Source organism: Pipra filicauda, unplaced genomic scaffold, assembly GCF_003945595.2.
Source record: "Pipra filicauda isolate LSUMZ 115617 unplaced genomic scaffold, ASM394559v2 scaffold92_size2517590_pilon, whole genome shotgun sequence".
In the NCBI taxonomy this organism is placed as follows: Eukaryota; Metazoa; Chordata; class Aves; order Passeriformes; family Pipridae; genus Pipra; species Pipra filicauda.
The window spans coordinates 15,635-43,504 of record NW_024105120.1 but is presented as its reverse complement, the minus strand read 5'-3'; the positions used below and the strand labels follow the sequence as shown (position 1 = coordinate 43,504).

Below are 27,870 nucleotides of genomic sequence, written 5' to 3'. Positions count from 1 at the left end.
ATTGTGGGTGGGTGGATGAGCTGGTCAACAATTAAAGGTGCTGAGGTATCTCAGTAATACTCAGCATTGCTGTACATGCACTAAGAAATAGCATAGTGAGTAGCAATCACTAAAAGAAAAAAATAATTTAAAATTTACTATAAACTTAAAGTAACCTATCATTACTGAAACCTTAATCTTTATAAAGGAGAGCTCCATGAACCATTACAAATGTAAGCCATTATTAAATGCCTTGAAATTAAGTGTGATTGTTCCTTCCTGAGGGCTAACCAAATTCTTTTCAGATTCCTGCTGTATCTGCATCACTGGGGAAAGGCAAAAGTGATTTAGAACAAATTCCAAGTCAGTTTCCCTTTCATTTTAGTGCTTTGAGTTTAATAGGAAGATTATGCAAGTCTCACTGCCTTTTCCTTCCATCTCATGTCAGTCGGAGTGGAAGAGTTTGCATTATTCAAGGTCAATTAAGCCATGCAAATGCATTCTAAATGATTTTACAGTAGTAATAATAACTCCTCAGAAGAACGTGCTGAATTTGTTAAAAAAAATTAACTTATGGTAAAAAATACCAGAGGTGTTTGAGAATTATATTCTCTGCTCAAAATAATCAAATAGATGTATGAATATAATAACCTTGAACTGTTAGTGGTACAGGTTTTAGGTACAAATTCCCCAGAAACTTGAGCCATAACACTAGCCTTGGAGCTACAGTGATGCAAGTCATAAAAAAATGTCTCACATTCTGCTGCTTGCATTTCAGAAAAAATTGTGTGTTTATTTAGTTAGCAAATTACAGCAATTTTTTAACTTGAAATCAAGTTTTCAAAAACATGCCTTGACAACATTCAGGCCTGAATGTAAATTATGGAAAAACTGAGATAAATAATTTATTAGTTTTTAAACTCCTAAAATTATGTATTTTGATAAGCATTGCTAGTAATATAAACTACACTTGAAAATCCTTATCTCCATGAAGATGTCTTTGCTAATACAAATGTACCGTTACATCATGAGAAAACGTTCCAAGTCAACACGATTTTTTAAACCCAACACAATGACACTTCCTGTACAGCTTAGTCCAAGCCTCTCTCCAAAGAAAGACAAGTACATTGGTCAAAGTTCACTTCTGCAGCAAACAGTCTCTGAATAGCATGACCCAGCACAATAAGGGCCATATCTGCAGCACTGAAATCAAGCTCCTGAATATAAACTCAGTTGTGCTGTGTCCATATCTAATAAACAAGCACAGCAGTTACTTAGCAGTTACACTTGCAGTCACACTGACATGGATTCTCATCCCAAGGATCACAATTGTTGGAAAAGGCAAGGAAACAATCTCAATCTGCTTTTTTGCTGTATCTGACAATATGAACATACCTAGTCCCTTTCAGAACAAAAAGGTTGCAGAGTTAGGCTTAAAACCACTAAAGATGGTTTAAATAATGGGTTTGATCTTCCCTTGACCTGGCCAAATTATAACACAGTGGAATTGCCAGTCTGAGACCAGTTGACCATATACTTCTGCCTGTTCCATTCCAGTGCACACCAGGAGTAAATAAAGCAACACAGGACAGACTGAAGAGAAGGGACCATGCAAGATACATTATTCTCATCCAGAAGAGAAACACCTTCCAGGTGAAAAAACAGCCAATTTCATGACCAGCTGGTTCTACTCCATACCAGCACAAAACTGCACTTGAGAAGGAGCAGTGGAAGCAGTCAGGGTCTTCTTTCAGGTGGGAGGTAGCAAGTAGTTACCTTATCTCAACCGTGCCTACCAGAGCATGGAGGGGATAGCAATGCAACGGGAACCACTCCTGAAAAACACAAGTGTTTGCATTACCATTTTTTTTTTTAATGAAGTTTATAAACAGTGGCTATTTCTCTTCACCAAACACATTACATTGTAGAACTGAAACCTGGAAAACTATTTAAGCAAGAATTGTATTCAGCTCAATCCTTTTAATAAGAACACAACTTTGAAAGCCATTTCTTGGGAAATGAGGGTTAGGAATTTGGAGGTGAGGGGTAGGGAGTTTTTTAGTGGAATTTATTGCATTTTTCTTTGAAAAATATAGTAGAAAGATAAAATGAAAGCCAATCATTTTATATTGCTGAGATTTAAATGGAACCTTCCATGCTAATATGATATTTTACAAATAACACTTGGAAATTACATTCTTCTCAACACTCATTGTATTTAGCCCATGTCCCCTTTAATAGAGAGCTAACAATATTTACCACATATTTATGTTAAAATCACAGATTTGAGGATTCATTCACAATTCTCTCTTTTATGCAATTATGATTGTGAAAAACGCAGATGCCTCATTGAATGTGCACACTTAAAATGCTGCAATTGTATTCACATCTGGACAATATTTAAAGCCATATAATACATATAAATAGAGTCCTCAAGCCACTCTGAAATGCCTAACACCTGGCAAATGAGATAGCAACTCATAGTAGTTTAAATACTGTATTTTAATTCACTTTTCTGAGGCAGTCAGGCTGTGTAATTACTAACTCATAAAGTTGAAAATATGACTGAATAAAACATTCCCCTTCAGATATATCTGACAGAGTGCACAGGTAATGTTCAAACACTTGTACTTGATGTCTTATGTCTTAACATATGCTTCCTTCATCTTCTTGATTACTCTTTTCAGTTTCTTTTTCATGCCCTTTCTCATTTTTATGCCATTTACCTGGCCAATTACATGGCATCCCCTCATTCTTTTTGATTACTCTTCCACTCCCCATTATGTTTTTCCTCACTTTGCTTCATTTTGTTCTGACAATTTCATCCTGTACTTTCCACATTCCTTTGAGCATGCTTGATGGAAAATGAGTGCTTTTATTCTGTATTACCACCTGAGTCTGAATTGTGGTTGCATCTAATGAAAGAAGCCAGGCCTCCTTGTCATTTGGAGTGTCATTGACTGTGTCAGATAATCCCATGCTGTGACCACAAGAAACAGATAAAGAGGAAGTTTTGTGCATCTCTTCCAGACTGAAGTAAGAGGAATAGGAATGAGAACTCGTTCTTGCTTGTTTTTCACAGTCTCGGTGCCACCTCTATATAGTTCCTCCTGCTACTTACAATTTTTCATGTAACTAAGCAAAATATAAGATACAAATATCACTAAAGGCAGCAGGGCTGCATAGAGGAGGGAAATCTAAAGAAAAATATTGTCTGCAACTTGATATATAGAATCTTTAATGGGTGTTTACATTATAAGAGGAGTAAAAATGGATGACTTTTAAACAATGTTTCAAATGTGATTCTAATTTAGCTCATTAAAGGTGAATGAATAACCAAATTAATAATTTATACGAGGAAAGATATAAAATATTCATCACCTTATGGTATTTCTACATTATTGTGTGCCACATACAACACAATCAGAGTGCTGGTGAGAATGCTACATTCCAGGAGCCCTATGGAGCCACTGTTCATTCCTCACAGTGCTCTAAGACAGGTACTGCAGAGTCCACACTTCCAAACTAGTCACTGAATGATTTTTTTTTTTTTTTTCCTAAGGGGAAATCTTTAACAAAACTGTGGCTGTAGGAAAAATGCCAGGTGTTCAAAAATGAAACATTTCAGTCAAAGTCAACTTTGGCACAACATCCACCGGGAAAGAAGACAAATTGTATTAATAATTTAGGAACTTGACTTGAGACATCAAAACAGGTACTTGGTTATCACACATTGGTGTGTCTGAGGATGTTTTAATGCTTGTCTCATCTTATTTCTCTTCTATATCTCTCTTCTCTACCAATGAAAATCAACAACTATGCATACTCTCACGCACACACTTATTAAGCCTTTTTTCTTAGTCCTTAAGAAAGATGGGAGGAGAACTTCAAAAGTTGGAAAGTTTCACTGTATAGAAGAGTGTTTTCCACGTAGCTTCTCACACTGCTGTAGTTAAAGAGGTCCTATTATTGCTTAGGGCTGAGGCCTGTCTTGGCAGTAGAGAAATAATGCTGTAATTCCTAGAATAAACAAACTGCACAGCACTGTAGTATTTGTCCAGCATATGGAAAACCTTCCAGAATTCTTTCACTTTTAGAATGTTGCCCCAGTGGCTATCCACTGCTAAAAACTGGACTGGCTTAACAAGAAAATTGCACAATCTAAGTCTATATGCATGAAATTGTTCCATCGTTCCTGCAGGTAAAAAGGGTTGCTTCTAAGCATGAAGTATTGAAAGCACATAGGGTACTGGGACAATGCTTCTGGCAGCAGTCTTTCCAACAAAGGATTCTACCTCTAGCATTCTCTTGCTTGGGTCAGGGATAATATCTGCTACACATATAATTCTTTCTCTGCATATGTTTTACCATAAGCAGTTGCTAGGTGTCTGTCAGTTCAGGTGAAATACATGTATATGTATGTTAAGTAGTAGCTATTCTGTTTGTTTCTCTCACTATTCTAAGTGGCATATTCTAATAAAGTGGTTTGTAAAAGCTTTACCCTAAAGGATCAGTGTTATTCCACAATGTGGATTATCACCCATTAAAGTAATGAAATCAATCACCAAAACTACAGTGGAGTTTCTGTCTGTATTTGTATGTGTGCATGACAGTTATACAAGAAAGCACCCATTTATAAAAATGGGCCATTTGGGTGATTAAGCAGATGTGCTCTTTACCCTATATCAGGACAAATTTCTGAAATGAACAGTCATCTGCTTCTGCAGATGGAGAGCTCTGAGGGAGGATTAGCGCTTTCCCATTGCTCTTTGTAAACAACCCCAGCCCCAGAGAAGCACAGAATTATCTCCAGTGACTAACTTACTATAAAATGAATGTGTCTGAGCACACAGTAACTGGCCTGTATGGTATGTGCAGGCACAGAGAAAGAATTTCAATGAATTTTACACACACACACAATAGAGACTTTCCATTATTGTACTTAGCAAGAAGCAACAAATGCAGTTTAATGGTCTTAGTAAACTAATTGTCATTTATTTTCCCACCTGTAAAAAGGAGAAGAAAACCCCATACAATTACTCTAATGAGCACTGTGATACTGAGAAATAATTTAGTTCTTTAATTGATGGTTACTGAGCTGGGGAAAGTCACCAAGGTAGGAGGAAATACAGTACAAATAAGAAAAGATTAGTAGTCTGCCAGTTTACTGTTTGACCACTAGGCACAACTGACACTAGTTTGTATTACAAATAACCACAGAGCCACAAGTGGTAAGATATCAATTATAATAAGTTTGACCAAACCCAGAAAGTAATTTTTAAATCTCATACAATAAATATAATGATGCTCTCATTTGAAGAATGAAGATAGTATGTAAAGAATAAGCTGCCAAAACAACTGAATAAAAGTGTCCCTCATTATACCACTTTTTGGGACGAATTTATGTGAATTTGCCTAATGAAATCAGTATCGCACACTTCAGAGTAAAAGATAAGGATTAAGGAAGACTACATTTAATCCTCAAGGAGTATAGAACATTCTTACTGCAAATTGTAGTGCTGGCTTCATTCCTCTCACTGTGGATGCTCTGCAACCAGCTGGTTTGAAAATTGAAAACACTCAAAACTAGTGTTGGAGACCCTGTGCTAGGATACACATGCAGAAGTCTAGGGCTAATGGCTTTCTGGAAGCCCTGGGGAATGTGTTAACATTTCTGCAGCTGACAAAACAACTGCAGAGCAACAATTGTAAAAATCAAAATAACTGCCAAAGATTTTATCAAACTAACTTGCCAAATTTATTGCAAAGCTGCTAATTAGTACACAATGAGAGGATGGTACAATATATTTTGTATCTTAATATTGAGAAATTAATGAAGCAACCAGAACAAATACTACAAAAGAGCTAAACAAATCAAACCAGGCACCAGAATCTTATCTCTATTATTTAAATTCAATACTTAAAAACCTTTTGCTTGAGTAAACTTTCCTTGTTTACAAGTTGTTCCCTGAAGAGGTTCATTTCTTCAAAATAATAAAATAAACACAAATAAATGGTAACTAATATTATTAAAATAGAGTCAAGCATAAATTTGGAAAGCCTTCTAAAAAGTCTAATAAAAAGAATATGACCCACTACAATTAATGTTTATTCAGTAGCTTCAGATTTATGACTACTAACACTGTACATTAAAGCAAATACAACAGGTAAATTTTACAAACTAGACATTTAAAGTGATAGAGTAAATTAAAATTAATTAATTTGGACAAGATTCAGAACTACATACATAAACAAAAATTTTCACAAGCTTGTACAATGCAGCTGAGTGCCACAAAACTGTCAGCTGGGAAAATACTCTGAGCAAGAAGTTCCAGCATTTTGAACCTACTTGATTTATAAACCAGCTGTTGCTCTCTTTAGGAAAGGCATTGTAAATAGAGTGTTCTTGTTTTGAAGGAAAAAGCCCAAACTGACAAAACTAATGAGAAAATGCATTTTTCCTGTACAAAAAGCAGGGAGAAAAATCAATACAAATAATCCTTCCCCAGAATCCTTTGACCAGTGGGAGGACTTATGAGTCCATTTGGGTGCCAAATGTGAGGCAAAAGGGGAAAGGTGCTATCAGAAGCTACAGACATACAAACAGATGTCTGACAGGTCTGAAGGCAGACTCCTGAGTCTTGCTGCTAAGTACACTCTTATCATTTTTTTCTGCCAACACAAAGAGAGGTACTGGGGACATTTTGAAGTGTAACATTTTCTGAGACCGTATACAAAACTAGTGAGAAGATGCTGTAAGCAACTACTGAGCAATTTTACTTGTAGTTTGAATCGCTTTTAATCAAAGACTTCACAGCAGAACAATTCTTTGACAGAACACAGTCAGAAATATACATGCAGGTGTTCTGTTTTAAATGCTTTCTGTATTTAAAAATACACTTTCTTAATATGCTACCTTGTGCTTTGTGTTATGTTTACTTAGAAATCTGTGATAAAAATCATGGTGCTTTCACTCAAACTATGAATTAAGTTACCACTACATGTTCTGAAAATGCTATCATAACAACAAGGTCTGTAACAAAACCCACAAGACCACATTTACTATGCAATAGTGGGAACAGCATCTCCACAGATGTATATCCCTGCTCTCCTCCCTTACCTGTCCCTGGATGTCTATTCTGATCTCTATATGCAAATCAATTACCTTTTATCTAAATTTGCTCTTACTTTTTGGGGCAGCCTTTAGGTAGGCCTTGTATAAACCCAGAACTAACTAGGGAGAAATAAAGCTTCAGTACAGATTAGATGCATGGAAACAAATCTGATTTTTAAGATTATCTATTCCTCCCAGCAGAGTAAGGTCTAGAGATCTCTGTCACATTCCAGATCCACACCACTACACCTTTCCACCAACAGACCTGGTCACCTAGGATGAGATGAGGGAGATCCTCCACCATGTATTTTATTGAACAGAAAGGAAACATGGACCTACTCAGCACTTGGCTGGGGAAAAAAAGTTAGTAAGTAATTTTTACCTAGTCACTAGTTTTTGATAGCCTTTATGCATACTGACATGAAACTGCCACATATTCAAAAGAGCTCTCTTAATCTTTTTTTTTCCCGTCGATAATTGTCTGGTTTCATCCTCTGATAGTTCCAGTCACTTCAAGTAGAATTTACACAAGGGTTAAATTTGGCCTCATGTATCCTGTGGCTTGCAGTGAGAATGACCCACCTTTTCTGGCATTTGCTGTATTGTACAGAGAAGCAAGACTTTTTTCTCTTTTGGGAGTCCTTTGAACTTGTATAAAGTAGCTATTCCCAAGTGATTACTTCCTTTCTCAATTGATGTAACAAAAGCTCATCACACAAAAAAAGAGTCCCACAGTCATTTTTCTTTTGAACACAGAGGCAATACTGAAAACATAAATTCACATGTGCAAAAGCTCTCATCTCTGGCTCCTTTCTGATACCTATTAGCTCCACAGGAAAGTAAGGGAAAGAAGCAAATTAAAGCTTCCTGCATCATCAGGTTGAATCACTCTTTTCCCTTTTAGTCTTGCAAGGATGCCACTGATAGCTAGAGAAAAGGAAGAGTTCTGTAGTTCTTCAAATTATTACAGTTTAATGTTAAGTCTAGAAGGAAGTCTAAAGGGGGAAAAAATTCCCCTTACTAGTAAGTGCAAGTCACTGTTTTTTTCTGCTTTTCTGTACCACCTCAGACAGAAAGCAAATGTCTTTCGGCCTTCTTGTCCTTCCTTTTTCCATATAGGAATCACTTTTGTTCTCTGATGGAGATGATTTCTGTAAATTCATGTCCAGCAATATAAGCAGAATACCTACCAAAAATATAGTTGAGTAGGTAGAGGTTTCTTTAATAAAAACTGTATCTAAGTATGACCTATATGAATAGAGAAGTCTACCATCTGCCAGTGTCTCCATTTCTATGCATGCTACTCAGTGGAAAACTTTAGAATACATCAGATATTTAAAACAAAACAAAAACCCCTAACCTCTTTCTACAGTAAAAGTAACTGTAAGGAAACCCCAAAATTAATCCAGAAAGCTTCACAGGCCTTTATTAATGTCATCATTAGTATGTCGTCAGTCTGGCTTCTGGTTGGATTAGAGCCACCTCCTGCCTTCAGGTCTTCACTACTAGTGCTACTTGAGCATTTTAGGTATTCCTTTATCTGTCAAATTCACAAGTAATCCCTGAAATTATGACTGCCTACAATGAGCTCATGCTGACAGATCCAGCTTCCTCTGGTTTATTCTTAGTCCTCAAACCCCAGTTTACATCTCTTTCTACTTAGTGACCCATTATGAGAAGATGGAGAATGGTCCAAATTGTAGCCCCACAGGCTGTGCAGGTAGGACACTTCCACAGCTAATGGATGTGGTGGATCCCTTCTCCCTCACAGTTGGGAAATTCTATAAGCTGACTTTCCACTTCTTGAGCAAGTTTTCTAATCAACAGGCTGTTTTATAAGAGTTAGGAAACCCTCCCTATTCCCTTATTACATTTCAGGTCGAACTCAGTGCTATTTGTCAGTGTTCTTTTCAGCTTGAGGATCACAAGGCCTAATGGATTTGCTCTTTCAGAAGATTTAAAGAGGTTTAAACTTTAGAAATTACAGTTTAAGTGCCTGTTGCACTGATGACCTTATGCATCTATCAGTTAGAGCTCTAAATTTTTGGAGCTTGTGGGGCAATACAGCTTTATTTACCAACTATATAGATAGTTCCAGAGGAGAACACCTTAGACTGCAGCAGGATGAAAGAAACCAAGTCATCTCAAACTCAACGAATTCTTGATTATTTATCACAGAGGCCATCAGAAGAAATACTCCTGCATCTACTCATAAGAATGTACTTTCTTAAGAATGTACTTACATCTACTTTCCATGATAACAGAAGAATATATTAGATTATTTCTTTCTTGAAATGTAAACATCTCTGTGTTTGAAAATTTGGGATGGATAAATATTAAAAAAAAATCTCAGACACATTTTTACCTATAATTTATCCATAATTTTATCAATTAATTAATTTGGCAAAATGCTAACATATATATCATGGATGTGACTTAACAGCTTGTTTTCCACCTTGGCAGAAAAAGATGGATTTGTACTATCCAGATGAACTGAAAAAGTTAAAGTAGTATCCAGCAGATATCCTTCAGTTTAATACAATTATCCAGGTGTTAAAGGAAGCTGTAGATTTGTGATTCAAGATGAGACTGTCAACAGGAAATAATAATAGGAAAAAAAAAAGGCATTTGCAGTGCTAATAAATACAGGGATACATTCCAAGCATTCTGGACATTTTAACCATATCCTGATAGGCATGGTAAAATAAGGTAAGATACAAAATCGAATTATCAGAAGTGCTGTCAACTCTATTTTTCTCATCAGTACAGGAAAAGCTAAGATGCTAAAAGCATTCTTCTAACAATCAGCTACACACCTGCCTTTGAGATGTCAGCTTAGTATTGGTAATTTTATCAATTGTCATCCTCTGTCTAAACTGCCTGTAGGGAAGAAGGTGACTGAGAAGTTTATGTTAAACAGCTGTTATGCCATCTGGCATCTCTGACTTCCATGACCCTTTTCAATCTGGCTTCCAGCCTAGGTAAGGTACAAAGTCTACACTGGCTTAATTGGTCTATGATCTACTCTTGGCAAAAACAGAGGTCAAGTTTCCACGCTGATTATTGTAGATTTGTCAGCAACCTGTTAACGTGAATCGTTAAGTTTTGTTGACTCATCTGTGAACACTGGCAAGGATGGCCAGAAATCAGTGTAATGACCTCTCCTCTCTGGGAGGACTCAGAGGGTGATGTCCGACAATTGCTCCTCTGCCCAGAGGGTTCTCATAAACAGGTTGGTTTTTCATCATTCCACTCTGTTGCCTTTCTTCTGCAATGTTTACATGAAGCTGCTCAGGGACAGAGCAAGACCATTTGGGCCTGTCATTTCATCAGAACACACACAACATTTACCCTTGCTAATTGTGCTTTTCCATCTGATGCAGATGGTCAGGCTGACTCATCAACTAGTCTGGAGACGGGGGCAGGCAGACTGGCTAAATTCTATTTTCACTACCTATTTATTTTTAAGAAAGCTTTTAAAGACTGTGAGAAAGCAGAAGGTGAGGCTTGGCTTGGAATATGCTAAGTCACAGCTGTAGGTTTAAAGTTTAAAAGAATTATTTGACTCAGTTACATAGAAAGGCCACTCTCAAAAGAGCAACAGAGCCACTAATTACACTGTTTGAAATGAGGAGAAAGTAAAAAATTTCTTAGTCCACAAGGAATACTCCAATCCCGAAAACGTTAATTTAGCTATTTATCCTAGACTTTTTCCTACAATTCTAAAATACATACACTGTATTAGGGTCAAAGCAGTAGTATATCTTCTTTTATTTGTTAATATCTTTAGTTTCCAAACCAAGACTTTCATACTGGAGGCTGCTTATGAGGTATTAAATAAAGCAGTAGACAGTGCTGGAAAAGCATAACTGCTAGTGATTACTTGCTAATAAAAAGAATACTAATTATTTATGAGAAGTTCAGGCAATTATTCAATTATTTCAAGTTAAATTTTCAATAGTTCATTGCTGAATCAAAAAATATACCTATTTTTTCACTAACCTCTTTGCTGAAATAAAGCTTTTACTGCATCAATCTATTAGACTTCCTTCACAGATCTTGGAAATTACTTTGCAGCACCTCATAAAGCATATGGAGTAAACCAGCAATCTCTGAGCTGTATTATGTTTGTCAGTCACGGCTTTCCAATGAAATTTGCCACTTGTTTTGGAGAACTGTTCCACACGTACCACCTTAGGAGCTAAGTAATATTTAAACTTAACAGCCTTAACATTAATAGAAATTTCATATTGAAATTGGGCACCCAGAGGCAGAGCTTTACCCAGAAGCAGAGCTTTACATAAATACAATCTACAGAGCAAAAACTGTTTTAAAAATAATAAGCAAGCACACTGCAGATCAACAGATAGCATGCCCCAAAACAACTATCACCATAAAAAGAATACATTTCATAGAAATAGATTTTTGGACTGTGCCCAAGACCAAACATTTGCCTGTTTGGTATTTTACCCACACACTAAATCACATGCATTAATTTATACATTATTCTATTTGATCCAGTGTTCTCATTTCTTCTCCAAAGCCCTTCCTGCCCTGTGCCTCGTTGCAGAAGGCCTAAATTATCAGTGGCTATGAAGAGCCAAAGGATCCTGAAGAAGAAAAGGGCAGAGACCTCAGGATGATGTGAGAGAAGGTAGAACCCAGAGTGTTTCCTGGCCCTCATAACTGCAGAATAGACTGGAAACTGCCCAACCTCCCCTCTCTAGCTGTCCATCCTCATCGTGAGCTCCTGCTGTGACGTTTTAATCTTCTCTAATTCAAGTCTTTCTAGCAGCAACTAAAAAAAAAAAAAATATCTTCCTTCTGTGAGATGTGGAGAACAAAAGCCAAGAAAACAGTCGAGGACTCAAAACTTTTCCCTGATCTGACAAGAGACAGAAGAGTGTGCTTCCCTGCTCTGCCCCAACCAACCCCTTTTATGGGAGGGAAACTGAAAAGGAAAGCATAAGAAGCTTCTAATAAGAAACCTCACAGTCTATAGGAGGAAAACATTTTTAATTAACGTGAATATCAACATTGTTCATGCTCCTTGAACAATGCTGGCCAGAGGAATACCATTTGGCTACTCCTGTTTCCTGGGAAATTAAACATTAATGTCACCTGAGTAATATCATATCCTTCAGAATCCCTGAATCACTTGAGTATCAACATTTTTTTCATACATTTGACCTCATAAATGATCAGTAGAGGTATTCAAATTTGAAAGCATGACTGCAAGCATGAAGTAAGATTTGGGTAAAGCAAGATCATTATCAACATATAAAATATATTCCATTCTCCTGCAAAAAATTCTGCATGTGGGTATCTAGCAGAGGTAAGATGTATCTGAGGGTATATCTGTGTGTTGCACATAATACAAAAGTATTTCTAAACTTAAGATTTCATTAAAATTATCAATAATTCAAAAGGTAAGCTATTAAAATAATATGAAAAAATGGGTAAAACAAAGCAGTACATGAATATGAAAAATCATATTGATTTAAGATTAATGTAAAAGATTTCCAAACATGGAAGAACAGACATGAGAGGCATCAGCTTTCTCCTGTTACTGATTCTATACATTAATCATGAAGACATGATAAAAGCCTTTTAGTGACCAAGATACCAGCTTACAGAAAAGTGATTCTAGAAGATAAAGATTTCCTTTTTCCTCCTGGTGTCACTACAGGGCTGAGTTAAGGTTGAATGTCTCGAGTCTCTGCTTCTGTAATTTAAATCCATTTAAAATCTTCTTTCTGAAATACATTGCAAATGTAAAAAAAAATAATAAATTGTATCCTTGCCTATAAATTTTTAATAAATACCGTTGCATAAGATTGTATTTTTGAAAGGTGTTATTTTAGATTTTTTATGGTGAGGGACAACAAATACACCTTCTCCTCTCTTCTACCCCAAATTCCATATTTTCCACTTTATTTTATGCTGGTATGTCTTTACATGAAAGAATAATTTACTCACTTGAAAGCCCATTAGTTAGTACATGAGTTTATTGCTCCTTTAGAGAACTCCATTGCCCTAGGTATGCACAGAAAGCTTCAGTTTTCTATAGCACTTTTAACAGAAGAAATCTCCACTTACATATTTTGCTTCTAAATTGACAAAGTGGTGTAAAAAGGCCTGTAGAATTCATGAGGAGAAAATGTATCAACTCCAATTTTGAAAGCAGATAAGTGCTTGGATGGAACTTCAGTTCAACATCTTTATAATGAAAAAAACTTATACTCCCACCTATTTATTTGACAGCAGGCAGTTTTTAACATTTACAGTTACCTTAAGCAACTCACTAATGGAATTTCAAAGCCTTCAGAAAGAAATTAAAGTAGGTTTCTAAGTCACTGGCTATACAACAAATATGAGAAATACAGCAAATTACAGTGATAGTTTGAATAATATTAGTATTTAGTTAAACATGTACTGCATAAATTAATTATTTCAGAGTTCTAATTAAAAACTATTAAAAATTTAAAAACCTTTATTTTTCTCTGGAAAACTTAACATTTCCATCCTACTATGAATATTCAAGCTTTTATCAGTCCCTACCAAGAGAGGTGAATATTGCAGTGTGGAAATCCACTGTTCACCAGAATAAATAGTCAGCTCTCCCACCGCTGCAAAGCTGAGTTTCAGAAGTCTCATCTACAACACAAAATCATAAAATATACCATATTTCCAAAAGATTTTCAACACCTAGCAACACAAAGTTAACTCAATTACAATATTTATTACAGAAGTTGATGTCATTCTTTTTTTTTTGAAGTACTGACATTTACTACCAAATACCATCCTTTACTGAAGACAGACATAAGGCCACACATTAGTCTCCTATTTGCACACAGAAGCAAATGTTGCTGCTACCTGAGTAACAAAACTAATGGATTAGTATGTAAACAGAATACAAGAAAAAGTATTTCCCAAGGAAAAAACAGTCGGAAAGGAGGCCTTCAACTGTGATTCATTATTAATTCTATTACATTGAACATTTTTTAATATATATGGTTATACTGGTAGTATTTAATTCTTAATTAACTGTACAGATAAAAATAGTTGTCTGTATTTTAACTAAGACTTAGTCTTTTGTAACTGTAGTTTTAAATTTTTTTTTAGTTATGATTTTCTCCCAGAAATTTGTCTCCATGATTCATTATTTCAATAGAAATAATTGCTCAGACAGAACTCACTACTGGTTTAAATTTTGTTTATCTCATCTGAATTGTAGGAAACTCAGACGAAGTATAGAAGGGCAAAAAAATTTTGGCCTGATGATGTTATTTTCTACAGCATGGATAAACAGAATAAGCAGTAATGTAGCAGTTCTGAGTATCAAGAAACTGAAAAAAGGTTACTATTTTCTATCCAAAACCTTTTATTTCTGAAAGTCTTTAATGTATAAGCAACAACAACAAAGAAGCATGATAATTTATTTTCACTTATTTTCAAAGAGGGTTTTTTTTTGTTGTTGTTTTTTTCCTTCTGATTAGTGCATAGAGGGCTAAGCATTGCTGGTCAGTGAGTTAATATGTCTAAGATTATATGAATTAGAGACTTTTGTTAGTGAAATATTTTTCAGTTTTAAAAACTGTTATTGGCCAAATGCCCCAGGTCACTCTATCATACTCCATCACTCACATAAAAATCATATTGGCAATCATATTGTAGGTTACATTTATATGGAAAATACTTCTAAGTACATACTTTGAACACATTAGCATTTCAAGTGATCAAAGAACAGCAAGAGTTTCAACTTTTAAGCCTGAGAGTGTTAGCAATAACACTCTTTATCATTTAGGAAACTGATATTTTAAAGTGGTTTTAAAATTAAATTATTGCAGTAAATGTAATGCCATATCACTCAGGAAATCAGTCAGAACCTCAGCCCTTGTACTACCATAAAATGACTGGCTATCAACCCTTGCATCATAAAGACAGCCAGCAATGGTGTGCTTGTCTTAATCCCATTTATATGGCTCTGTTGGGCATGACTGGCAATGTCCATCTCTATATAAAACAGAATTGTCAGAAAGACACAGAACTGTTTTACTCTTGTATTGGACATGGTCCAGGCCTATAAAAAAAAATAACATTTTGTGTCATACTGACTTCACAATACATTTTTGTCTTGCATAGTGTTGACCTACTTGGATGGGTGACAACTGCATCTACCAATGCCCAGTGGATATTAATGCTTCTACTGCTAAAGTGCAAAGAATGGTTGAAACTAATTTCTCGTAATATTAAAGACTAAAGCATTGTTTAAAGAAAAGAGAGGAAGAAAATCCCCTTAAATGAAAATTATGCAAAGTATACATTAAACAGCATGGATTCCCCAAACTGCAACTCCTTTCCATGAGAGAGACCTGACATCACAAGGTTAAAAAAAATAAAAAAATCAAGTCCTCGGCTTACAAAACATCTGTAAAACATCTCTCAAATGTATGCACAGAAAGTGAGAACTAAAAACAGAGCTAATCTAAATATTTATTTAAATACAATTTGGGTTTTCATTGTCCTCTAGCTATACCTATATGAAGTTTTTCAACTCTGTTTAGTGTGCAACATTGTGAGGGAAAAAAAAAGGAAAGAGACTTTTAGTTATTTTATGTTAATCAATATTGAGTCAAAGCAAACATCTAACTTCATCACAGTCTGTTTCTGAACTCAGTGGCTCATGAAGCCAAGTTCAGAAGTGACTTACACAGACATCAGAACCTCTGTACATTGAGTACACAGTACACACAAAGAACAATAGAAAATGCTGATAGTGTGGCACTATGTTTGGCTTTAAGGGTTAGTTTGGGAAGTGAAATATGCTCCAGTGACCAGAAATGCCACTGCAGCCTCAGGGAGTTCTGATTCCTGATCCTGAATGAGTAGTGTATTTATAAACATATAAAAATCCCTGTGAGGTTTTAAACTTTGGAGTGATAAAGCACTGCTGTAAAACATGTTGTTATGTCAAAACATCACTACTTGTTCTTCAGAAAAACCATTTTTACGTTCTTTGGAAGTTCTTTAAGAGCCACTCTGAACAGCTCAGTAACTTAGATGTTTGAGAAAACATCTGTTTGCCTCTTCAAGTAATCCAAAGACCTATAGATGAGACTGTCTTATCATTTGATGGTAACAAAACATATGAGTTGCTCAGTACAAGCAGAAATTCTAACATCCGCCTTCCATAAAAATGATAAAAACCTAACTAGAACATTAAAGGCAAAGTGGTTATAATGATTAATTCTGGAATCTTTTAAAAGATGGTAGCCTAAATATCTTTAATAGTTGATACCAAAAATCCAGTTGCCTGGGAAGAGAGTTATCCTAAGTGATCTCAGTATTCCATTTTATGAGAGTTATCATGTTGTTCAAACACAAGCATAAAAACAATGCGTTCCCATAAACACAGAAGAAACACAGACTTAGTATTTCCTTTACTATATGCTGCTTTACAAACATTACCCTAAAATTCAAGTCCCCTTCTGAAAACTGGGGGTTTTTCCTGACCCACCATAATATTAATACTGCTCTTAATCCATATATTGTTCATCAACATGAGGCATTTCCACTTACAAAAAGTAACCTATTCTACATCAGGACTTAATATTACAGAACGAGTAAGAGTTCACATCAAATATTTGAACTGGAAAGTTGGCTTAAGTTTTGCTTCTCTAGTGCAGAATTATTTTAAAGTTGTGAGCTTATGTGACAAAAAATTAAGACAAAAAAAAAAGAAGTAAAACCTGTATGACAACTTTTTTCTTTTAATATGGAGTGTTTTTCTATTCTTCAAACTAACCTTCACTGCTCATATATAAAATTTGGACTAGCCGTCATTAAGATTCCAATTTCCAGACTATAAATTTAAAAATCTCTTTGAGAGATATGGATCCCTTGTTTAATTCAAGATTTTATGTTAAGAGATGGTGAGTTCATGCAATTTTCAGCGGTAACCCTAAAGTGTTTGTCCAGTAACATCTCTGACAACTGATTCAGCAAAGCTCTACTCTAAGAAAATAATTCCTTCTCAGACTTGGCAGAGAAGGTATAAAAATGGATTACACAGGGAAAGGACACTGGGCTATTTTGCCTATATTAAAATAACCCTTTGCTTGTCACCAGTAATATTTCTTATTTTAAGCACAGTCAGTGCAGCAGGCATTTTTCAAGTCATCCCAGTCCTCATACCTGTAAGATATCATGAGTGGAGGGGTAGGAGGAAGGGCAATCTCTCTGGCTTTCAAGTTAGCCAAGAAATAAAAAAGCCAATGAGTAACTGTCTTTTCTAATTATTGAATAGCTAGATAAATCATTGTGGGAATGCAATGCAACAGAAATACTTTATGGTGTACACTTTCATATTTTATGAGTAATACACATATGAGGAACATTAAGATCAGAAGCATAACAATATTGCCCTCTATGCTATTTTTTTCCATACAGCTGTCATCATCTCCTGAGACACTAGTAGCAGTTAAAAAGGAGTGAGAAGCTGCCTTTAAAACAATTTTTGTGTCTGCACTGAGTTCATCAGTGGCAAAAGCTGGAGAATGTTGAATGTAAAAGCTCACCTACCTGTTAAGGTCTGCAGTTTATGTGAGTAATAAAGAGAATCATAGAATCATTAAGGTTGGAAAAGAACTCCAAGTTCATCTAGTCCAACTGCTAACCCAACACTCCTGTGTTCACCACTAAAGCATGTCCCCAGGTGTTAAATCCACCCCGTTTTTTAACACTTCCAGAGATGGTGATTCCACCACTTCCCTGGGCAGCCTGTTCCAGTAAGTGTGGGTTATTCTTTTCTTCCTTGAAAGTATCTGAAATAGTGGTAAGAGGAAAAAAAAATCTTGAAAAATGTTTGTATCTTTAAAGCAGCAAAAGACTTTCACTAGCTGTGAATTATAAAAGGGGAAATAGTATCTAAATCAACAGTGAGTAGATTTATTAGTGCTAAATAAACTAGTAGTGGTCAAGTAGTAGTACTGTCAGATGCACATCCAGTGTCACTGGTTTTGCTCTTGTCTATTGTACAAAATCATGAATTAGCTAGCCAGGACCAAGATAATCTAAGATTGAAATATCTAGAGGGCTCTTAAATATCTCACAGGTCTGCAGTATCCCATAAAACAGATTTCTCCATCAGATACTATTTCTGACATCCAATGTGTCATAAAGCTATTATTTTTAATACATTATTACACCTATCAGGGTACTCCAGATCCCACAACAGATCAATAGGTCATACAAGTGTAAATTACTGTAATCAGATAACAACAATACAATCACACAAAAATATTCTTCAGATTCCCTAACAGTGGACAATTTTTAAGACTGGTTGGGCATTAAAAAAGCTGATATTGTATAAAAGTATAACTTGCTACAGTTCAGGAAAACTTGGGAGTTACCAGGGGAAATTATTTTGGCAGAAGAAGAAAAGACAACCTGGAGTTGCAAATGGAAAAAAATAGATATTATTCCAATGGAAAAATTATAAAAGTTACCCAAGACGCAGAAAACTTAAGCAGAAAAAAATATTACAAAATTAGCAAGCCGTTTATCAATATTTTCCAGTTATTATGTAAATTAATCCATAACACCCCAGTGAAAATATTTTTTCAATGCACAACTTGCCAGAACAAATTAAAATTTCATTAATGCTTTGGGATTTTGCCATGGAAATATTAACTAAACAGCTTTACATTTGTGGCACAAGCATGAGATATTTAGGCCAATGAGCTATAGAATGACAGGGCAATAAACACTATTTTATCAGTTATTTGTGTTCTACATATTTGTAAAAAGAGACATGGATAAAGAAACATTATTTTTGAGGAACATTTCCCCGTGTTTTACCTATTCACTGCACAGGTACCTTCCTCCTCCACATCTCTTCTATACTACCTCTCCGTCTTAACTACACTGACAAGACTTCCCCAGCTCCACTTTACTTTTTAAGCATCCTCCTAAGTCCTATTTAAAATGTCAAAATTTCCTTTTCTCTCTTATTTTCTTCTTTTCTGCTTTTGTCATAACTTTTCATCTTTGCAGTGTTTAAAGGGATTCTATCCTATGGTATAATGGGATACAAGCGTTTTTATGCTTGAACTTCTTGCCCTTGTGTTACTTCACTTGGTTATGACTGTGACAAGTCCCATAGAAAGGGGGAACAGGTAAGACACACTTTTTTGGTTTTGAATATACTGCTTTAGCCTTTGTGATTTAAAGAGCTAATAATTTTTTTTTTCTTTTAAGCTCACACAAATGACATCAGATTTTGTTTCAAACAGCTGAATGTGATTCTCAAGCACAACCAACTTATTACCATGAAAACCAGGCATTTATGTGCTACACTTCTGTGTACACTCTATTTATCAATCACACGTCTTCACATGGTTTCAGGTCTCAGATTTGACTTCGATTTTTGGCTGTAGACTTGCAAAATTATTTCATCTATCAACTTTCAACCAGTAAATTGAAATTATGTGAATTCTCTGGAGTTTCTTCCACCACTTTTAAAAAAGAGCTGCAGGATTAATGCTTGTTACGGTTCTAAAGCCAGTTTCCCAAAACTTTTTTGGAATTGCATTCTGTACTTATTTTCCTTAGCAAGCTATGATTTATTGGCCAATTTCAACCCAGTTTGAGAGAAGAACAGAAATATCTAAAAGATAAAGTTTCTACATGCCCTCTGAAAAATCAGTAGAAGCCTGAAAAACTGATATAGGGAAAATACACACACGTTAAGTGTTTCCAACTTGGAAAGGCAAGTGTGACTTCAACACTTAGATGTGTCTTCTAAGTGGCCAACACCAACACATATACTTGCCAACCAGGCAAATTACGTACCCATAATAAGGACACAAGGACACAAGGACAAGCCAAAACTACTGGCTAAAAAGGGAATAGTTGGGCAACAGGAAGTATCATGGAATTTTGGACTTCAAAGGGAATAAAGGAAAAGTTGGAGCAAGGGATTAAGGAAAATGGGCTTTCATTTATGCACTTCACATTCTCTGCCACTTAATGCAATGTCTCATGTTGACTATTAAACCTAATGCTAGTGAGTGGCAACTTCTGCAAACCTTGCATTTTAAAGCTCCAGAGCAGCAATATAGGAGGCAGGATATTTCTGGCATAAGCAGTGTTCTAAGGCTACAAAAGCTTATAATATGATGATCATTTGAAATACTCGTTGGGCTACTGAGGTGTGACCTAAATTATCCTATGATTCTAAGACAATTGTACAGTGAAAGCAAAAATGGTTTTACCACAGATCTCAGGCTTCAGTCAGGGCTCAGATTTTCTACCTACTAAAATTTAAATACGGATCACATATAGTCAAGTTCAAACTGGAATAGAAGGAGGGAAATAAAAGTCTGAAAAAGCTTCTTTCTTTTTAGTTGCATGTAATCCTACCATTCTTTGTATTTTGGAGTGGTCCCCATCTGAGAAAACCAAATAAAATGTAATAAAGCAGACTTCTCTATTGCCCTACATTACAGATAAAGCAACATGAAAGAAAAAAATTTATGTCTTTGTCAAAAGCACTACAGAAAACCCGTGTATTCTTATATTAGAAGGAAATTCCCCAGTTGTGGATGAAAATGGCAAGATCTCCAAGGGTAAACATTATTTTCACTTACAGAAGGTCACAAATTTTGTTTTAAGAAATGTGGTGGTAAAAATATTACTGTTTAAGACTAAGAGGTCTAGCTAGGAAGTTACCTTTGCTAAAAGAACTTTCCTTTTGACTCAAAGCTAAGAGCCTGTGATTGTAACTCCCCACTTCTGAGCTAAGATAACACTGGGTGTGCTACCTCTGAGACATCTGTTGAACCTGTCCTAAACCATTCACTGAGGCTTTTAAAGTGCTTTGTAAGTTATTTCAAAGTTTTCCTTGTTATTAATGTTTTTCTAACTTGTTCTGAATTTTAGGCCTTCCTTCTAAATGTGCTAGGTGACTTCCATTCATGTAGAGTCCTATGGACCATGATCATTTTCAAATACTATGAATTCAGATATTTTTTTAAGGTAACTCTACAGCCAGTCTACAATGAATATCATCACATTATCTCAATTTAGATTTAGTTTATTTAAATATTCCAGACCTATATTTTCATTGCCCTAATAGCTAACAGAAATTGCTCTGTGATAGTGCTGGTGACCACATGATCACCAATAATTTAAAAACTAGAAAACAAAATTATTAAGCATTTCAGCCTCATTTATTTCACTCACTCTTCCATTATTCATGTGGTTATGCACTGGAACCATACTTCCCTTTAGCTTCCCCCATTTTCAAATGTGATTTCACAGTATTTCCAGAAACTTATTATTTTATATCCATTCCTAACAATACCTACTTCCATGTTCCTCTACAATTCTGTTTTGATTTTCAGCTCACTGTAAGGCCCTGGTAAATACATGTTTGGTACCTTGCTCTCCTTTTCAACACCAAAGAGGCCATTACTGTGCATTTAGGGCCATTACTGTGCTCCCTTTCCAAAACTGTCATCTGACCCTGGGTTCTTTTACTCCAACGGAGAGGTTTCCTTCGGGGAATTCCTCATATACAGACTAATAGATACTAACTTCAATTAATAATACTAACTTCATAGAGGGTTTTTTAATCCAAATTTTTAAGGTTCTAAAGGTTTTATTTCTCTAGATGTGCTTCATTGGCTCTCACAATCACTTTCACCCTAACTACTAAGATGTTCGATTGCAACTAGTTCCTCAGAAGTAGGTTTTAAAAGTGCTTCATCCCCAGTTTTACTTCCAAAAGAAGAAATGCTCACTTTCTTCATGGGAAAGTTACTTAACTCTGTGATACTGAAGTCCTGTTTGTGTATTCAAAGAGCTTGCTACAGCAACAAAGTGTACCCAAGGAAAAGTCACACCATTGAACACACTGCAAAACTCTTCACATACATTTATCAATCAGTACCTGTTGACTGGTGAAGTCCCTTTTCTAAAAACCAGAGCTATTCAAATCAAAATCCAAGATGTGATAAGAAAACAAAGACCAAAAGTACTTGAAGTAATAAGATGATTATTTCTCACAACATAAGGTGAGAAAAGAAAACAGAAATTACAGCACTGACATAAGACAACATCTGCACTTTTCTTAGCACAGTCTGTCCCTAAGCAGTTCTTTAGCAATGTGGAACTGTAACAGGGTCTGGGTGAACAAAAAAAAGGGTGATAATTAAGTAATTAAGCAGCATCTTGCTCTTCAGCCTGCAATCTGCTTGATGTATTCAGTGAGACTAACACATTACCTCCTGTGACATACAGGATCTCACTACAACTTCCAGTAGCGTTGACAGTGGAGCACTCAGGTAGCTCCACATGCAGAAAGTGAAGCAATATTAATTGTAAAGCATGACTGGGACATAACTGCAGAACCAACTACCTGTACCTGATGCAAACAAAGCAACAATAAATAACTTATTTCATTCTTTCCTTGTAATCTCCTTTAGGCAGTTCAAATAAAACCCCTAATTTTTAAATTTTTCCCCACATACTGTGGAAAAAACTACAAACACTGTTTTCAACACAAGCAGGACACTGACACTCAACTTATGAATTAAGAGTTTACTACTTCGATGACCTCATTCTCAGGTTTTCTGCATGCAATCCACTCCTGAGAGAATGTTCTGGGCCTGACTGTGTAATTTACACCCAGGCAAAGTGTGAATGATAAACCTCTAGCACTGTTTCACACCGAGATAATTACAATCTAACACTGTTTTGCATCCACTGTGAATAGGTGTAAATAACTCAAGAAGATATGATCTTATGGGAAACACAGTGAATAACTTCTTTTTTCCACAACTGTTTAGTTCTTTCAGTATTGAGAGGTTAAACAAACTATGCTAAAAACATCATGCTAAAAAAAATCATATTTATCATCAAGATCAACTGTAAAAATGCTAAAGGAAGCTTTTATCTATAGTTATAAATGTCTTTGTATATTTACCTATAGGGATTTTATTTTTTTCATTAATAATATTCTAAGAAGAATGACAATAGTAACACCTCCCAATCAAACACTGTCACTTTTTTTCAAATTTTTTGCCTAGTGATTCATTCATTCTATACCACAAAAAGAAATCATAGAATGGTTTGGGTTGGAAGCAATCTCAAATATCATCTACTTCCAATCCCCTGCCATGGACAGGGACACCTTAAAATTCTCTAGCTCATTTCTTTGCTTGGTCAACGTGAAGAAAGTTGTGTTTGTTTTTAGCAGGGATAGTGAAGCTTTTTTTAGCACTCTCCATCCTGCTGCAGACCTCCCTTTCTTTGAAGATGCAGCCAGTTGTCCTTCTGGCATTGAGGTGCCCCCAGGAGGGCTGCCTTGTGCCTTATCTCCTGCCTTGTGTTGCTGGTCCTCCCCCCTCACACTTCCACACACAACTGTTCATCACCTCTCACCAGCTGAGCAATTAAGGAATTACATGGGTTCATTACCTGAGTACAGCACCACTTGAGGGCAGTACCCTCCTAATCCAGACAAGGTCTTTGAATACAACCCCCTGTAAAACAGGAGTTCTGCCCATGCAGAACTGGGCCTAAACAGATGGGTTTGTCTGCTGAAGCATTTTATTTGCATTTTGACCATGTGTCAGGGTTTCACTCCAACCCCACACAGCCGCTGACTCAGTCACTCCCCCACCAGCAACATCAGCAAGAGTATCAGAAGGACAAAGGGCAGAAAACCTGTGGGTTAAACAGGTTTAAAAGGTAAAGTAGCACACAGAAGCAAAGCAAAACAAGGAATTCTTTCACTACTTCCCATGGGCAGGCAGGTGTTCAGTCATCCCCAGGAGAGAAGGGCCCCATTACACACAACGGTGACTTGGGAAGACAAACGCCATCACTCCAAATTTCCTTCCCTTCCTCCTTCTTCCTCACGTTTTATATATTGAACGTGATGTCATATGGTCAGGAATTATCCTTTTGGTCAATTTAATTCTGTTGGGAAATATGACACAGAATAAGTTTTTTGAGATGTTTGTTCTCAAATTATTGCCCATGAGAGAATATTCTTCCGGTTTACCAACAAAGCCACAAGAACAAAGAACGCTCCAAAAGTCAATGAAGTACTTTGATGATGACAACCTCCTGAAGAGACACTGCAAAGAAATTCTGGATTTGTAAAAGCAGCTGGAGGAAGTATGTAATAAATTTACTAAAACTAATCTATCCTTAGTACTGATAGCTTTGTGGAAACCTGTTTTAAACAAAAACTAGTTTGATTTATTCCCCCCACTTTATATACTGAGCATGATGTCACCTGATATGAAATACGACATACCATATTCTTACAGTTTGCCAGTAAAGCCACAAGAATGAAGAACACTTTGACAATCAATGAAGTTCCTGATGATGATGACCTCCTTTGGTCAGCTAGGGTCACCTGTCACAGCTCTGTTCCCTCCCGACTTCCCGTGCATCTCCAGTCTCCTCGCCAGCATGGCTATACAAAAGACCTTGGCTCTGTGTAAGCCCTGCTCAGCAATAACAAAAATATCTCTCTATTATCAATCTTGTGCTCAACACAAACCCAAAATGCTGCCCCATACCAGCCACCAGTCAAAACCAGTACAACTGGTTTTTGAGAAGGATACATTTGCAGATCTTAACTTCCAAATAGCTGAGTTACCACCAGAAGGCACCATGATCACTGTGCATTTGTGGGAGCTTCAGATTGCCAGGTCTATGCACCCCATTTCTAGCACAGGCAGGGTCAAGAGTCCTGACATACCATCAGTTCCAGGGTGCAGTCAAGATCCTGCCTTGGGCAACTAAATTAGAAGAATGAAAAAGGAAGGATTACTCCTCTCAGCAAGCAGCAACAGGATAAAAATTAAGTACATCAAATACTAAGAAAACTAATGTGCTATTCAACAACTGGAAACAAAAGATTGATAATCACTGTGGCTCAAACAAGCAGCTTCCACAAAGACAAACCCAGCTCAACTGCTTTTCCAAATCCCACCAGCAGCACAGCTGAGCAGGGATATTTATTTCTGAGTTAATGGGACAGCAGCTGAGGAAAAAGGCAGATTCAGAAGAATGAAGTAAATTCACCAATACAATTTTGCTTTATGGGGGTGGGAACCTGGTCATGGCAAATGCAGAGATTAATCTAGTTTGGAAAGGACTTCTGGATGTCCCTTGGTTCAGCCCTCTGCTCAAAGCACCATCACTTCAAGCTGAGTGAGCATTGGGCTGGGATACCAGGGGAATACCAATCGCAGGACCACACTGTGACTTTTCTCCAGGCTCTGAGTGAAATTCTGGCACCATCCACCATCTCTGAAGAAGCAGGTGAAGGAACTGTCCACCCTTTCTTCTCACTTCATGTTGTCCAAGTGTGTGGTAGCAGTTTCAGCTCACATACTTGAGTAATACTTGTCAAATCATCTAAACTAGTATCCAATGATCTCTAATTAGGACTAGGACACACACTGTGTGATCTGTAGTATGACTGGTGCAACAATCCTTTTATAACGGTATTTCTTGAGCAATTAAAACTGTGTTTTGGGACTGATAACTTCAAAAACAGTGACTGAAAAGTCTTAGAGAAAGCAGCTTTCTCTGTACATAGTTTTCACATTAAACCATTCACTAAAACAGCTGGGGCAAGCAGGGGGAAAGTATAAGCACAGGCAAGGGCAATTTAGCATATTGTTTTACTCACTGTAAACACATGAGGGTTTTTTTGAGATATTTACTTAGATGTAATTATTCTAATCTTGTATTGAGAAAGCATGTGGAGGAAGTGTTTTTTCTATCAAATGATCAAGAAAGATAATCCAAAGTGCTCTACATCCAATGTCGCAATTAATTCTCTTAAGCTCTAGCTTTATTCATGTTAAAAGCACTGTGTAATTCTGTGAACTATACCTCATGCTGCTGTAGGTATTATTTTGTATATCACTGCTGGAGCATAATAAAGCATGGGTTCAGTTAAGTGCAATTCTGAGAACGATACTAACACAGTTAATGCTTTCTTTTCATTTAAATAAATTGTATTGACCACAATGCTATCTTTCAAAAGGCAGCACACCTACAAAAGTCTGTTGTGATTACTAAGTTATGAAATAAAGAATGATGCAACACGACAGAGCAGCGTTTGGAACATGCTTTTAAAAACATATGCAGTAAAAGTCAAAACATGCCTAGAGCAAAATTTTCCCACAATGTTTATTAATTAGAAAAGTGAGGTCTGATATGTGATTTGGGTATACATGTCATGTGTCTTTCAATATGTCACAGCAGACAGAACATTTTATAACCAATGCACGCACCCCTGTGTACATTACTAGAGAATGATAAATGTGTTTAATCAAACTGATCAACCTTTACAACACTATTAACAACATGAGATGTGCACATAAATGGATACATATGCAGATATGTTCCTTCTAGGAGGTCAGTTTATGTTTTCAGATGCTGCACATATAGCTGAACATTAAACTCCTTATCAAACATTAAATTTCATTTGGAACAAGTGCACCACTCTGTTTTAAATTGTTGACCTTAAATAGCCGATCATTAAAGTGTCAGCCATTTGTCTGAAAATACTAAAATGGATTCTGGATGGCTTCCAGAATCTCAAAGAATTATGTGTCGATGTAAAATGGATTATATATTTTTTTCAATTATGAGTCCAGTCTGCCAGTTTCATTATTTCTCTTCTTGCTGTGCACCCAAGACATACATTATGCTTTGGAAACCTAAAGGTCAGCTTTAGGTGGTGCCAATTACACAGATAACTCACAGTGCTGTGTCTGCCCATTTGTTCTGTTATTTCTGCTGGCAATGTTGAAAATGAGTAACACTTACTGCTCTGTCCAGCGTTGAGTTTCTGATTCACTCTGACAGGATGCCATTAGCAGTTATTCAGACTTTGGCTGGATACTAAATTTCATTATATTATCTTTTAAGGTAATACTGAATAATGCTGAACAATTTTGTTCAATATTACATGCAACTCAATTTCCTCTGATATGAATGCAAGTCAACAGTGTGCAAGAAGCCTCAACAAGACATAAAGTTCTGTTCTGCAGTAAGGATATTTATACAGGAAAAAAATCCATTTCAAAATAGTAGTTAACAGTTGACTGTGTTATTTAATCAACTAAGAGAATCAACAATAATAGAGATATCTATAAAGATTTTCCTTTGTTGATTGGGGGGTGGTGGTGGTGAGGGTTCAAGCTCCTTAAGCACTATATCCAATTGAAAACATTCAACAAACAGAAAAAAATTTGGTCATGTAATCAAAGCAAAAACATCCTAACAGATACAGAACTTACATGCACTGCAAGTGAAAATAATTGTTACAATATCCTAAATATCCTATTGCATCAAAAAGCAACTGTTTCACAACGTAACATTACAAAGCAAGAACCTTAATCTCTGCACTTAATCTTTGCAGTTACAGAAGAAAAAGGGTGGAGGGTTTTAAGGAGAAAAAAAGAAAAGAATGGTCTTTGTAACTTTTGACATCCTCCTAAGGTTAGCTTGTAACAATAGGAACCGACTGTAAACATGTACATACATATTTAAATACAACGAATTTCAAAAGGCCCAACCTGCCTCTGAGTACTGACATATTTTTTAAAGAATTTAAAAGACTGTAGTTTAGAAGTAAGATGAAGGATCAAAAAAAAAAACCAGGAAAGTACTTTAGGCACTGAGGTACACAGTATAATAACAAGGCTTGGAAATTTGTGTCAATTCCAACCCCC

At 36.1% G+C, this 27,870-nt stretch overlaps 1 long non-coding RNA gene across 1 annotated transcript; it reads right to left on the bottom strand.

The window, feature by feature from the left end:
- Positions 1-796: 796 nt before the first annotated feature.
- On the bottom strand, positions 797-17,747 carry LOC120325303. The gene is made up of 4 exons (XR_005567224.1): positions 17,678-17,747; positions 13,655-13,750; positions 12,728-12,849; positions 797-1,814 (listed from the first exon to the last, which is right to left on the bottom strand). It is a non-coding gene; the product is annotated as an uncharacterized LOC120325303 (long non-coding RNA).
- Between the last annotated feature and the right edge of the window lie 10,123 nt (positions 17,748-27,870).